The sequence below is a fragment of the Anguilla anguilla genome, chromosome 3, assembly GCF_013347855.1.
Source record: "Anguilla anguilla isolate fAngAng1 chromosome 3, fAngAng1.pri, whole genome shotgun sequence".
In the NCBI taxonomy this organism is placed as follows: domain Eukaryota; kingdom Metazoa; phylum Chordata; class Actinopteri; order Anguilliformes; family Anguillidae; genus Anguilla; species Anguilla anguilla.
Genome location: NC_049203.1, coordinates 38,682,997 through 38,695,737, shown reverse-complemented (window position 1 = coordinate 38,695,737; position 12,741 = coordinate 38,682,997). Strand labels below are relative to the sequence as shown.

Here is a 12,741-nt window from a genome sequence, read left to right as displayed (position 1 = left end):
ACAGTTAAACTGCCCCTTGCTCTTTGACTTTGGCCTTTGATCCTGAAAGGAGGGGAAAAGAGTCAGAGGATTAAAGTGGCCAGCGACTGGAGAGACGCCACAGTGGCCTAATGAAATAGCCGAGAGTGACATGTCCGATAGAGCTGAGACACAAAATGGGCCCACATCCAGCCCTCCGCAATTCATTATGCAGAGAGGGGCCCGTGGGGCCCTCCCATGTATCCTGTGTCTGTTCATCGCGCTCGTCTTTCCTGATTAAACACAGACGTTGCTGTCAGTGCCCTGGCCCCTTTTCTAATACACACACACTGCCGTTATATAAAAAAAATGATACTGCACTCTGAATGCTTCAAGAGGCCATTTCTCCCACACTTCATACGGTAGGCTCCAAATTCAAAGTACGAGTCAATTGTTGTTTTTCAGCAATGAAAAAGAGGAGAGGTGTAAGTTTGCACTTTTAGCTGATAATATTTCTGAGCAGGCATTGCTTTGGCCAGCCACGCAGAGAGATTTAGTCAGTTATGCCTTGATCTGTTAAATGAGGTTAATGTTGCTATGCGGTGGAATTCCCATTGAAACTTAGTCAGACAGAGGAAGCAACATGTGTTATCTGGTCAATACAATTAAGCCAAACAAATACAGGTTATTATTACATTTTCTTCATTTTCTGTTTCATTTTTATTTAATTATTTTCTTCACCATAATAATAATAATAATAATAATAATTTGCTGGTGGACACCTTCTTTTAACTTCTGGTTTTGATGTCATTCTAGCCACCAGGTAAAAGTTGTGCCACATGCAACAAAACACATTTTATCAGTACAGTGGAGACAGCTGCCTGCCAATCACTATGTAGATGGGTCAAGTAACAAACACACCATGTGCGCAGCTGTCACAATAAAAACATTCAAATATCACCTCACAGCAGAATCATTTTTGTGCACAGAAGTGCAAATTTTTCATGCACTAACAAAACAATGACACCAATAACAGGCACAGAAAAGATGTATTTGTTAATACAGTAAATTACAATTTACTTGCAGTTAACACTAGCGACACAGTCCAGGCACAATTTTCAAACATCAGCACTGAGGCGCTGGAGAATTACGGTGTGTCCAACTCAATTTCAGAAATTTCGTGATGCCAGGTTTTAGCATGCCATAGTTGTTAAAGAGGATGGTTTGATTGGGAAAAATTTCCTGCGATTGTGTTGGGGGTTTGGTACATTATTGCCAATCAGATTGCCCCATTTCTTTCCCCTTAAAAACAGTGCCTTAGTGCCAAATGCTAATTTTGTCATGGCCAAAGAGCAAGCATGTTATAAAAGGCTCCATTAAGAGCGACTCCATGAACCATGAACACCTGATAGCAAAATTAAGGTAAGACCGATAGTCCTAATTTTCTAATTATTTCACCTCAAACAAAATATATTTTCCATTTATATGCCAGTGTTTGTTTCTTTGTTGTCAGTTTTTGTTTAATACTGTGCCACTATTTAAAATAAACTAAAATAAAATAAAAATCACCACCTTAACTAAGTTTCATTAATTACAGACATAATGAAACTTGATTAGGTGAAAGTACACTCACCAGAGGAAGAACTCTGCAGGCAACCAGTCCCTGCTCTGTTGTGTGTTTTTTTGGGAACTGAACTCATAGTTACAGGCTCAGTTCCTAACATCATACTATGTGGAATACAGCACCCCACAAAGAATGCACTGACTTTCTGAGGGTTATGTTGTAATGTGCATTCCAACCAGTCCACACATCTGAAACTCATTTTAACTTTCCAATGATCCATTGAACAGAAATGTCCCGGCGACGTAGGGCCACTGAGCAAATGCTCTAAATGCTGTCATACCAAAGAATTTTATTACATTGTGTAGACGTTGCAGCAATGTATGTGCTTACAGGGCATTGATGGCCTCCATACAGGTGCACTGGACTGCACAGCTTGCATATCCAGTAGTCAAATTGAAGTAAACAAAATTTTTCTTGCATCTATGTTTAGTGTTCATGTATTCATATGGGTGGCACATTCATAACACCACCAAAATAGCATAATGCAGCAGAATTTGAGTTTAAATCTGGTTTTGGTTGGTTTGAAAGACAAACACAATATTGAACACCAAACTTGCTCAGTGACAAATTTTTCTAACTGACATGCCGCCTATTGCAGTGCCCAACCCAGGCTGACACAAACGGGTTTCCTGTGACTACATCGCTACCAGACCTGGTGCAGACAACATGGACGTGTCGCTGGGGGTCAAAACTACTGTAGCAATTCCACCTGTGCACAGGTGTGCCCAAGGTAACGTTGTCATGAATACAGGGTCCTATATATTCAGCTTTAATATATGTAATATAGATTTTCTTAGTTCTATATTGAGGAGATGAGCATATCTAGTGAATTTATATTTCAGGTGCTGAAATTGGACAAATTTCAAGATACTTTCAAATGACAAAAGTTACCATGTGGATGTATCTGAGGCGTCTGTGCATGTCTTTCTTTGTCTGGAAAAATTATGTTAACACTAAGTATCAATTATGTTTTTAATTTATGAATGAATTAAATAATGTCAGTAAGCAGAAGGATATAAATATGTTTTTTGGTAAATTCTGTCCATAAATGTTGTTTGTCTGCCATGGTGTGAGTACTTCTGTGGTCTACAATGACTTTGTTGCTGCGAAGGTGCATTTATATGCTTTGGCACATTAAACTATAAGGCGGAAGTGTGCTCCTTATCAGACCTCCAAAATAAAACAGATTGTTTATTGTGCTGACAGGAAGTCAGCAGGTGTGATAAAGAGACAGTGCTCAGTTACAAAACAACCGATTGGATCAGCATTATGTAAAATTTAGGTTCTCCATAATACAATGTAATCGTGTTTTGTATTGTTGGAAAGCTGATGTGATGGGGAAAAAGTTGGTGTCTCAGCTACAAAGGTTAGCCCAGCGTGCTATGCTTACAGAGATAGTGTAAACAGGATCATTGTTGTTCTGTTTTGTCATGATTATGTCTTGGGATTTTTGTCTTGTATATAAGGAGAGAAGTACAATGGTCCGGGGAGATTCATCAACATGGTCTCCTGTGCATATGTGTATAGCCATTTCACCACTCACATTTTGCACCATAGTATAGTGTCATTATTATTGATCTCACTGAACAATAAACTGCATACATTGTAACCTGGCACCTTAACACCACACACCTAGCATTTTTAAGGTCCTAACATACACATACTGTATAACTCAGGATATCTGCACCCTGTAGTCACTCACCTATACACTATTGTCTTAGCAGGATGCACAGTTGTATTTATGCAGGCTACACATGAGTCTACCAAGATAGATAGCAATTCATAAAGAGCCATACTACTGACAGAAAGCAGCCTTCTCTGTTAATGCATAAGTGTTATTATGGAAAATTATTTAAAATATCATCATAGTTACAGCCAGTTTACTCTTCATTTTGTTCTCCAAATTATCATCTCCACTGAGATTTTCATTAAATCCACCCACATTATCTTCGTGTAATTTCTTCTTCTGAAACCCCTCAATGCACAAGGCATTCTTACCCTGCAAGAAAATCTGGGAAAGGTCAGAGGTCAAGGAAGTGGTGGATAGATCTCAGTCTGAACTCTTGGTAGGTGAAATTGTTGGCCAGAAGCGGGTGGTGTAATGTGTGCAATGTTATTAATTTGATACAGTCGTTCATTTAGCTAATTAATTACATATGCCATGCACAGTAGCCATATTGGATTTAAATTATTCACCAAAGCGCATCGTATGGGATAAAAGGCATCCCTCTTGGAATAAAGATATCTGGCTGAAATATGGGACACAAATACAACGCTACTGGCGATCTTAGTCCATCTGGTATTCAGGAGTAATATAAATGGTGCAAAGCAGGCGAAGCACAGCCTGAATGCCGAGCGCACTACCCAGATAGACAAACAGTATGTTTGTTTTCCATTTGAAAGCTAGTCAAAGCTTTGATGAATGAGCAAAGATGTGGGTCATCAGAGGGCCAGTTCCCTGTTCCTGCAAAACAGAAGTGTTCAGGTTTTATATGTGGCTTGAGAGAATCTTGAACTTTTAAGAGCTGTTATTTACCAGGAAGGAATTTGAACACTGCCAAACCGTTCTCTCTGCAGTGAAAAAGTCAAGGCATTAACTAGTACTTTGCCAACTGAATTAATCAGGGGAAAACCAAAGGCATAAGTTTGCATTTTTGTGTTCTTAGATCAATTGCACAAATACTGTTATGCCAGAAAATAATATTTTGGCACCAGTTGCATTATCACATGAGGTATGAGCAGAAGTGTTATCATGTTTCTGACAGTATACTACTTAATGTGCCCCAAGTTCATCTGATGTACCCCATAAAGGCATGCACCACATAATGTACTACTACAAATGGGCATTCTTATAGATGTTCTCACAAATTTATACCGCAAAAAAAAGAAAAAAATGTACATGGTCAGCTCAAGTTAAATGAATACACACCACTTAGATTCAGTAAAAATCACGATGCCTTTTAGTGTGCAGGAACTTGAGCTGCAGCCTAATTCCATTTAAAGGGCAAGTATGTCTGAACAGAGAAAGATGGCAGAGGCAGTGTGTGTGTACTCTAAAAATAATTACTGGTTGCATTTTAAAATTGGATTGTTAAGTGTGTTTATAAATCCATACAGATTCTGTAACAATTCATCACACCTCTCGACCAGTCAACATGACAGAGATCAGCTACTGTGAGGACCTAGGAGTTTTGGGAATCAATAAAGAAAACACAAGCTTGTCAGGAACAGACATTCATCACAATTGTCTGGGACACCTTAATGGATTAAACTCTTACTAGGCATTCATGCTAGCACTAAGAAACAGGAGGCACTAGTCCCAGATGCATATTATTGCGACAAAATAAAATGCCTTCACAACGAACGGAATTGCCCAAGAGGGCAGACAATTTCTGAACTTGATTTCCACAGGGTTATTTAGCATACAGTGCTAAAGCAGAATTGTTCTAATACTAACAACTAGAGAGAAAAAAAAGATCCAGTATCTTCACGTGTATACTTTTGGCACCCGGCTGTTCAGCTATGTGCAACAGCATATTGTTATCTGAATAAATTCAAGCCCAAGCCTCTGGCTGGGTTGTTATGTAAAGGCTTTCTTTACGTAATGGCACTTTGATACAAAAATTTCAATTACAGTTTCATGGAACATTCTACAAAGGTAAGGAATACACATTATAGGAATTAGCATGGTTGGCGTGCACCAGTGCAATATTGAGATATGAATGTTTCATATATATTCAAACCAGCAGTCATTCTGAGGATGTTTGTCATCCAGCAAGCATAGCAATATGCCATACCTGCACTCTTATTTATTGTAACATTACCCTAAAGACAATAATATGCAGTAGAATGTTCTGGAATGTCCAAAGCAGGTGAGCTAGCACACAATGCTAGACAGAGTGGATGTGAGTAACAGGAATAGTAAACTAAGCTTACTTATCCTCTGCTGAATTACATGAGCCAATCAGTACAATACATGTCTGTTGTGCTACATATATGCAAATGTAAATGTTCAGCTTAAAAAAAAAAATGTTTGATGGCATGGCCTTAAACAAAACAATGACTCTTTTATGGTCATATACTGGCAGAGTGACAAATGGCTTGTACTACATGGCAGCTGAGCCAAATCAAAAGCTGAACTGAACACAACTGAGTTAGAGTGAAATAAAGTTTATAATGCAAAATATGTATTACAGTCTTCATCACAAATTAACCATGTAAAAATATGGCATGCAGGTGATCAGGAGACTGATGTGGTTTGTTCCTGTATGGAAATACTGATAGTCAGGTATAGTTTGCGTGTAAGCAAAGGGCTAGCCTTTGGCTCAACAATTTGACATGACAACCAGGGAAAATATGGAAACACTAACCTTGCGTGCACCACCGAGACTGCATTTTCTGGGCAGCCCAGGAAGTCTGCGCCACAGGCGAAAGATTTAGGCCAGTTCACTTGGTCCTGCCCACCTATTCATTAATGGAATTAATTCAGTATATTGATTGCAATTCAAAATCAATACCAATGCTGAAAATTGCCACTTCAAATAAAATTTCTTAATTGTGCCACATTCATTCCATTATCAGTTTGTGTTGGTGCAGTTTGTTTGGATTACCCTCCTGTTCTGGTCCCCTGCTTTCCACTTTTAATGACAGCCTCTTGCTGTACTAACATTCTTTTCCATTCTTGAAATAAGTATTTTTAGGACCAGATCAAGGGAAGCAAACATTGTATTTATGCAGCCTAAATACCGGCAAATCAAATACCTGCTACACACTGCTAAATAAATAGGCCTATCAAGGCTCCACGTAAAAGATTTTTTTCCACTGCCCCAGCTGTAACCACTTTTTAGAGGTGGTAAAAACATGATATTAAAAAAAAAAAACATGAAAAGAAAATTAACACCTTGTTAAAATTCTGGTATTGCAATTGTGGTTATAACAAAAACCAGCACTGAGAACTAGTCTATAGTACTGATGAAATATAATTAAACACAAAACCCTGCTTTTAATTGTGCAGTTGTTTTTGCCATTTTGACAATTTTCCCAGTTTTTAGTGCTTTTTCGGTTGTTCTGAATGGCAACTGTAAACCTTAAAATAACCGAGTCAGTTGTTGCGATCAGATCATTGACGGTCCCTGTCAAATGTTGATGCCAAGTGCTCGTTCTCCTGTAACAGTGTTGTTGCCAGTGACAACAGTTGTTCCATGAAAGAGTCAAACCTCACAATGTAGGCTACAACATGTACCAAAACAAACTTCAAAGAAATAAAAACAGACACACAGTAACCCTGTTTTATTACTATTGAGAATGCTCTGTTTCTAGACAAATATCATGTTCTGTGATGGACCAAAGCGATTAACACCAGCCTATCAATGCATTACGTATTTGTTACTAGTGCCAACATTTTTGTTACAGTTGCTACTGAGTTCATGGTAGAAGAAACATACGACAGGACTTTTACTTTCTGACCCCTGGTCTTTCCACTTCTGCATATGTTCCCCCTCAGTTTCCACAACTACGTCACTATAGTTGATAATAAAAATATATTGATGGCTATTTTTGTGCTCACCACTGCATGCGCTGTATGAGCGGTTGTTTCCGTGGAGGGAACAGTGTAATTACGAGTGCTTCCATAGAAAAGAATAGCTTCTGTCTCCCTGGCGTGTACATTGTGTACATGGTGTGCACATGGATTATTCAGGCCACAGCTGTAGAAGAACCAATCCCTGCAGAAGGGCTTGTCTCTGTTCTCTGTGCTGTGATGCACAGTGTAGTCCAGGCCCAAATTGGCACATTTTAGCCCAAGCTTTCCTCCACACCTCTCCCACCCAGCATGTCTGCTTTTCAAAGGACCCAGTTGTCTTTTAATTTTCCTCTTTGTGACCTTAACGATAACAATGGTGGTGTGAATGGTGAAAGCCAGCACTGTGAAGCTCAGTATCTCTCGGAAGGCGAGCATATAATGGGGTAGGCAGTGAGGAGAGACAGTGACAGTACATGTCTCGTTAACCCTCAATTTAAAGCAGGTCGTTGTTTTCACTTATAAGAGTTGAAAGAAAACAAATCGTTTTTTTTTCAATTATTAATCACAAATATTTTTGGTGAAATTTTTGAATTTGCCAAAACCATTAAGACAGGAAATTAAATTTATGAACCCTAACTCTACCATCAGCCTGCTCTCCATCAAGGAGTATCAGCGCAGACCATTGGCAACAGCTGCAGCCCTGTGTATGTCTACAGTACTTCTAACAACATATACTCACCCCTGGGCAAAGTGCTTAAGATTCAACACCCCCTAGCCATGCCAATATTTGTGATACAGGCTATCACGGGTTCTTGTGGCATCTCGCTTTAATAATCTTTCTGTTTACTTCAGTGCAAGTTATGATATGGGAGATCGGGTAAATAAGTACGTTTTTGTATTTGGTTGGTTCAATTCTGAAAATATTACTAGAGCTAGATAATTCATTTTTAGTACAAACTCTGATTTCATACCATAATTAAATGTCTGACGCGAACCATTCACTAGCAATTAGACCGAAAGTCCTGGGAGTGAAATGTTACATTTAACCCCGTCAGTGGGGAAAATAAGCAAACATAGCGAGGGGTAGGCTACACCTAACAGTCTCAATAGCTTCAAGAGTTCACACAAAGTAAGGTCATGAAATACAGTTTCAGATGTTATAGGATACAAATACAGTATTTAATTTATTTATTGATTACATTTATATGTTTTTCATAGCCTACCTATATTGGTGCAAATCTCTCACAAGAAAAGTTGTCATTTTTAATGCTAAAAGGGGGTGTGCACAACATAGCATTTGTGTTACATGACTATACCAAAAAGATTATTTGGCAAGCCCATGGAGATTATAGTCCACTGGTGAAATGGTATTGAGATTGGTTTTGAAATTATGGAGATATCGAGATGTCCAACTACCACACTCAGTGTAATATATAATAAAGATATTAATCTGAAGAAGCCCCCTGGTCTCAGCATAGGTCATTTCGAGTGCATCTAAACTATCCAAAATTATGTATGACTGGGTTTTCCATGGATACAGTATAAAGTAAATGAGGTGTTGTCTATGTATGACAGAACATTGGGTTTGAAATAAAACAATGAATATGAGATTAAAGTGCAGATTGTCAGTTTTAATTTGAGGGTATTCATATCAACAATAATAGCAGGTGATATGTGTAGGAAATACAACCCTTTTAATACATAGTTCCCCCATTTTAGGGAACCAAAAGCAATTGGACAAGTGGCTGCTCGGCTGTTTCTTTGTCAGAAGTGTGTCATTGCTTCATTTGTTCATTCATAGCAGAGCTAACAAAAAGTCTAGAGTTGATTCTAGGTGGGAAATTAGCATTTAGAGTTGTTTCTGTTGTCTCTCAGCACGAGAACCAGATAAGTGTCAATGCCAGTAAAGTAGGCCGTCTTGCGGCTGAAACATCAGAATAAATCTGAGTCTTAGCCAAAATGTTCCATGTGTCAAAATCAACTGTTTGATACATTGGTAGGAAGCAAGAGCGCATTGGCAAGCTCAGAAATAGCAAACAACCTGGTAGACCACTGAAGACCACTGTAGTATATGACTGAAGAATTCTTTCAACCATAAAGAAAAACCTCTTTTCAACTGGCAAACAGATCAAGAATACTCTCCTGGATGTAGGCCTAGATGTGTCGAAGACCAACAAAAACAGAAGACTACACCACCAGCATATCCTCAGAAGGTTCGCCACAAGATGCTAACCACTGGTAAGCCTCAAGAACAAAATAGTCTCATTAAAAAAAATACATGGAATAAAGTCTCTTGGACAGATGAGACAAATATTAACCTGTACCAGATTGATGGACAGCAGAAAGTATGAAGAAAGAAAGGAACTGTCATGATCCATAGCACCCCACCTCATCTGTAAAACGTGGTAGAGGTAGTGTGATGGTTTGAGCAACTGGATCACTTGTCATAATTGACAATGAAAGTCGTGACAGCAGCAGGATGAATTCTGAAGTGTACAGAAATGTCTTTATCTGCTCAGATCCAACCAGGTGCCTCAAAACTCATTGGACTGCACTTCACCTAGCAGCAGGACAGTGACCCCGAATATACTGCTGAACATAAGTTTTACCTGCTGAAGACAGGACTGATGGTTGCAATACAGGCCTAGCTGAGCATCATGGGAGGATAGCCAGTGCCTGGTGATATCTACGGATCATAGACTTCAAAGGAGTACAACAGAGTACAAAATATGGGTTCATATGAGATTGTGTTCATTTTTCCAATTACATTTGCTCCCCTAAAATGGGGGAGCCAGGTATTGGGGGCTATACTGTAATTTCTACACTAATCACCTGATATTTATCAATTTAAACCTGATGTCAGCATTTTAACCTCATTTTCATTGTTTCATTTCAAATCCAGTGTGCTGGAGTACCAGGCCAAAACTTTATCACTGGCCAAATATTTACAGTGTTAATATAAATAATTATGTATTGATAGATTTTATATCATTTTAGAGGATCAAAATAATCAAGGCATTTTGGACCCTAAAGTTTGGTCAGATTTTTTGCGTTTAGCTTGTGAAATCTTTGCTTCAAAACAATCCCTTTGCCTTTGTAATTCCTGCAAAGCACTTTATTCGATGATGATTAGATAGAGGAATGATTTCTTTGAAAAAACCTATGAATGAATCGAAAGAATATTTTAGTCCATTTAAAAAATACTTCACCTTTTAATCATGGTTTTTAAAACAATGCACTGTTCAGTTGTGACTTATTTACCTCTAGTTTTCCTACTATATTTGGCAAAAGGGCAGAGGACGTCAGTGACTGAAATTATTTTCTTTCCGCCCCTTTGCTTATTTTGCAATATTTGGCAAAGTTGCAAGGCAGACATGCTCAGTAAATACTGTCTGTGGAAACAAGGAAGACATAAATAACTTGTATCATTCTTTGTACGCTGACCTCTCCCCTCCTTACAGTGTTTCAGCAGCTGTTAGCTGCAGATAGCACGGGTAAATTTCCAGTTGTACGGCCTTGCTCAACATTTTCTTGATAACAAAACAAAATGGACCGGTTCAATTGCTTCCGAGAATCACTAGTTACTGTAATTACACGATCACATAAAAGTGGTTATAAAACATGCCTTTAATAGCTATTTAATCTGAAATTTAAGAAGAAAAAAAACCATAGCAGCCGTATTTGCCTTGGTGTCATGCCCAGGCACTGTTTTAACTAGAAGCACAGATGGGGACTGCAAATTTTAAAAAATAAAAAAAAATATTTTTTTTGCCACTTTCAATGGCTGGGAAAAGTGAGTCATTTTTCACATTACTCAATGATGTATTACAAACAGTACAATTCATACCCAGATCATAAAAATCAAAACCAGCCAGATGAACACTAATAAATTCTTCAAGTTCTGAATTTTGTTAGATGTTAAGCGTACTGCTTAGTCATTGATAGATTGACATGACTGCTCACTGATTTTTGATGGAAATACAATTGTTTTGTTATGGCTATGTATTTATTTAAGCCTGAAATGCAGATGGCCATCCAACAGAACAGTTTAAAAAAATAATAAAAGAAAAACACTTGAATTAGAAAATAGTCTGTTGCTCTACAGGATGCCAAATGTATGTTTTTAAATGTCTGTTTCACAAAACATTCATTTTGAGAAACTACACATCCAAAGGTCAACTGCAACAGCACTCCAACAAGGAAAACCAATAGTATCGCTATAGCTAAAGGTACTGTTTTTGCTGTGGAGACTAAAACTACTTTATTACATTTATTACAAATGCTCCTACTGCTAATACTACTGCTACCAATACTACAGTAGCTACACTACTACTGCTGTGGCTGCCTCTACTACGATTGCTGCTACTCCAGGTACTGCAAGAGTATTAGCATGACTTATAGTGTTAGCACTGCTACCATGCCAATAACGCACCTAACAAAACTGAGCCTACTATTGCTACCATTGCAATTACTAAATAGCAACAACAGATATTCATGTTTTTTCCTGATACAGATGTCAATCAAGTTCATTTGCAACAACATATAAACATGCATTCAGAATGAGCACTCATACAACTTCCTTGTTACTGATACAATTATGTAATTGCTGAATAATTGTTTCATTGATTTCATTCATGAAGCTTCTGTTTAAGGCTGAAATAAAAAAGCAACTAGGCCAAAATAACACTCTAGAAAATAATACTTTGCTGCACATGCTGCCAAACATTTTATTACATTATATTTTGTGTGTCTCAAAAGTTTATTTTTTTTTGATTGACTGAACAGATATTTTTGAACTCCTGTAGAAAGCACTTCTGCCTGTAGACAAATAAAAGGGAAAATATTAACTTTAATTCTGAAAATAAGTCCTGTTTTTACAGTACATTTTAAAAATATCCTTACCTTAGCTTCTTAATTTAATATTATATAATAAATAATATCAAGTACATTTACACAATTGTCAGATATTTTGCATATTTTTCTCAGATAAAGGTTTTTTCATCTTTTAAATTGCCCCCCCCCTTTTTTTTTTTTTTACAATGTATCACAATGGTAGCAAAATAGTCATAGTATTCATAAATCATTACTAAATAAACAGATCATGGAAATGTCTGTTTCTATGGCAACACTGCAGTGAAATTTGTTCAATGATAAACAGACAATATTATGAGAATCTGAATCACATTTGAATGAAAATCTAAGCCATGACTTCATTAAAATAGGAACAAAGAAAGTCAAGAAGAAACAGACACAGCCCCAGAACAAAAAAATCCAGCGAAGTTTTCTTCTCGTTGAACCATGTCTCCAGACTGAAATAAATGACACAAATATTAGCAGTGTTGAAAAAAGTCCAGGGGTGAGAGAGTAGAAATCCCTAATTCTACTTAGTTCAACCTACCTATTCTGGCTGACAAATCCTGCTAATTAGCAAATCCAGGTGGTTGGAACAAGATGCTGGATAGGACTATACTTTCTGGATTTTCCACTTCTGAATATTAGGTGTAAGTCTAAGGTTCAACATTTGCTGTACCTGTCAGAAAGATAGGCACAAAACTTTACAGAATATCTCCAGTAACACCTTTAAGGAACGAATGCAGTTGTTCCCAATCTCAGCCCTGGGGACCCTGGCACATGCTGG

At 37.8% G+C, this 12,741-nt stretch overlaps 1 protein-coding gene and 1 long non-coding RNA gene across 3 annotated transcripts in view; both read right to left on the bottom strand.

The window, feature by feature from the left end:
- The window catches only part of xirp2b (xin actin binding repeat containing 2b), a 67,823-nt gene extending 61,801 nt beyond the window's left edge, over positions 1–6,022 (bottom strand). Inside the window, exon 1 of the mRNA XM_035410378.1 lies at positions 5,953–6,022. The gene's annotated coding sequence lies outside the window, so the exon portion shown is untranslated. The remainder of the gene's footprint in view (positions 1–5,952) is intronic.
- A 5,843-nt stretch (positions 6,023–11,865) lies between these two features.
- Positions 11,866–12,741, bottom strand: LOC118223624. Of its 2 annotated transcripts, none has more exons than XR_004764473.1 (2): positions 12,502–12,741; positions 11,866–11,921 (listed from the first exon to the last, which is right to left on the bottom strand). It is a non-coding gene; the product is annotated as an uncharacterized LOC118223624 (long non-coding RNA). The 2 variants fall into 2 exon arrangements; XR_004764472.1 differs by lacking the exon at positions 11,866–11,921 and adding an exon at positions 12,214–12,412.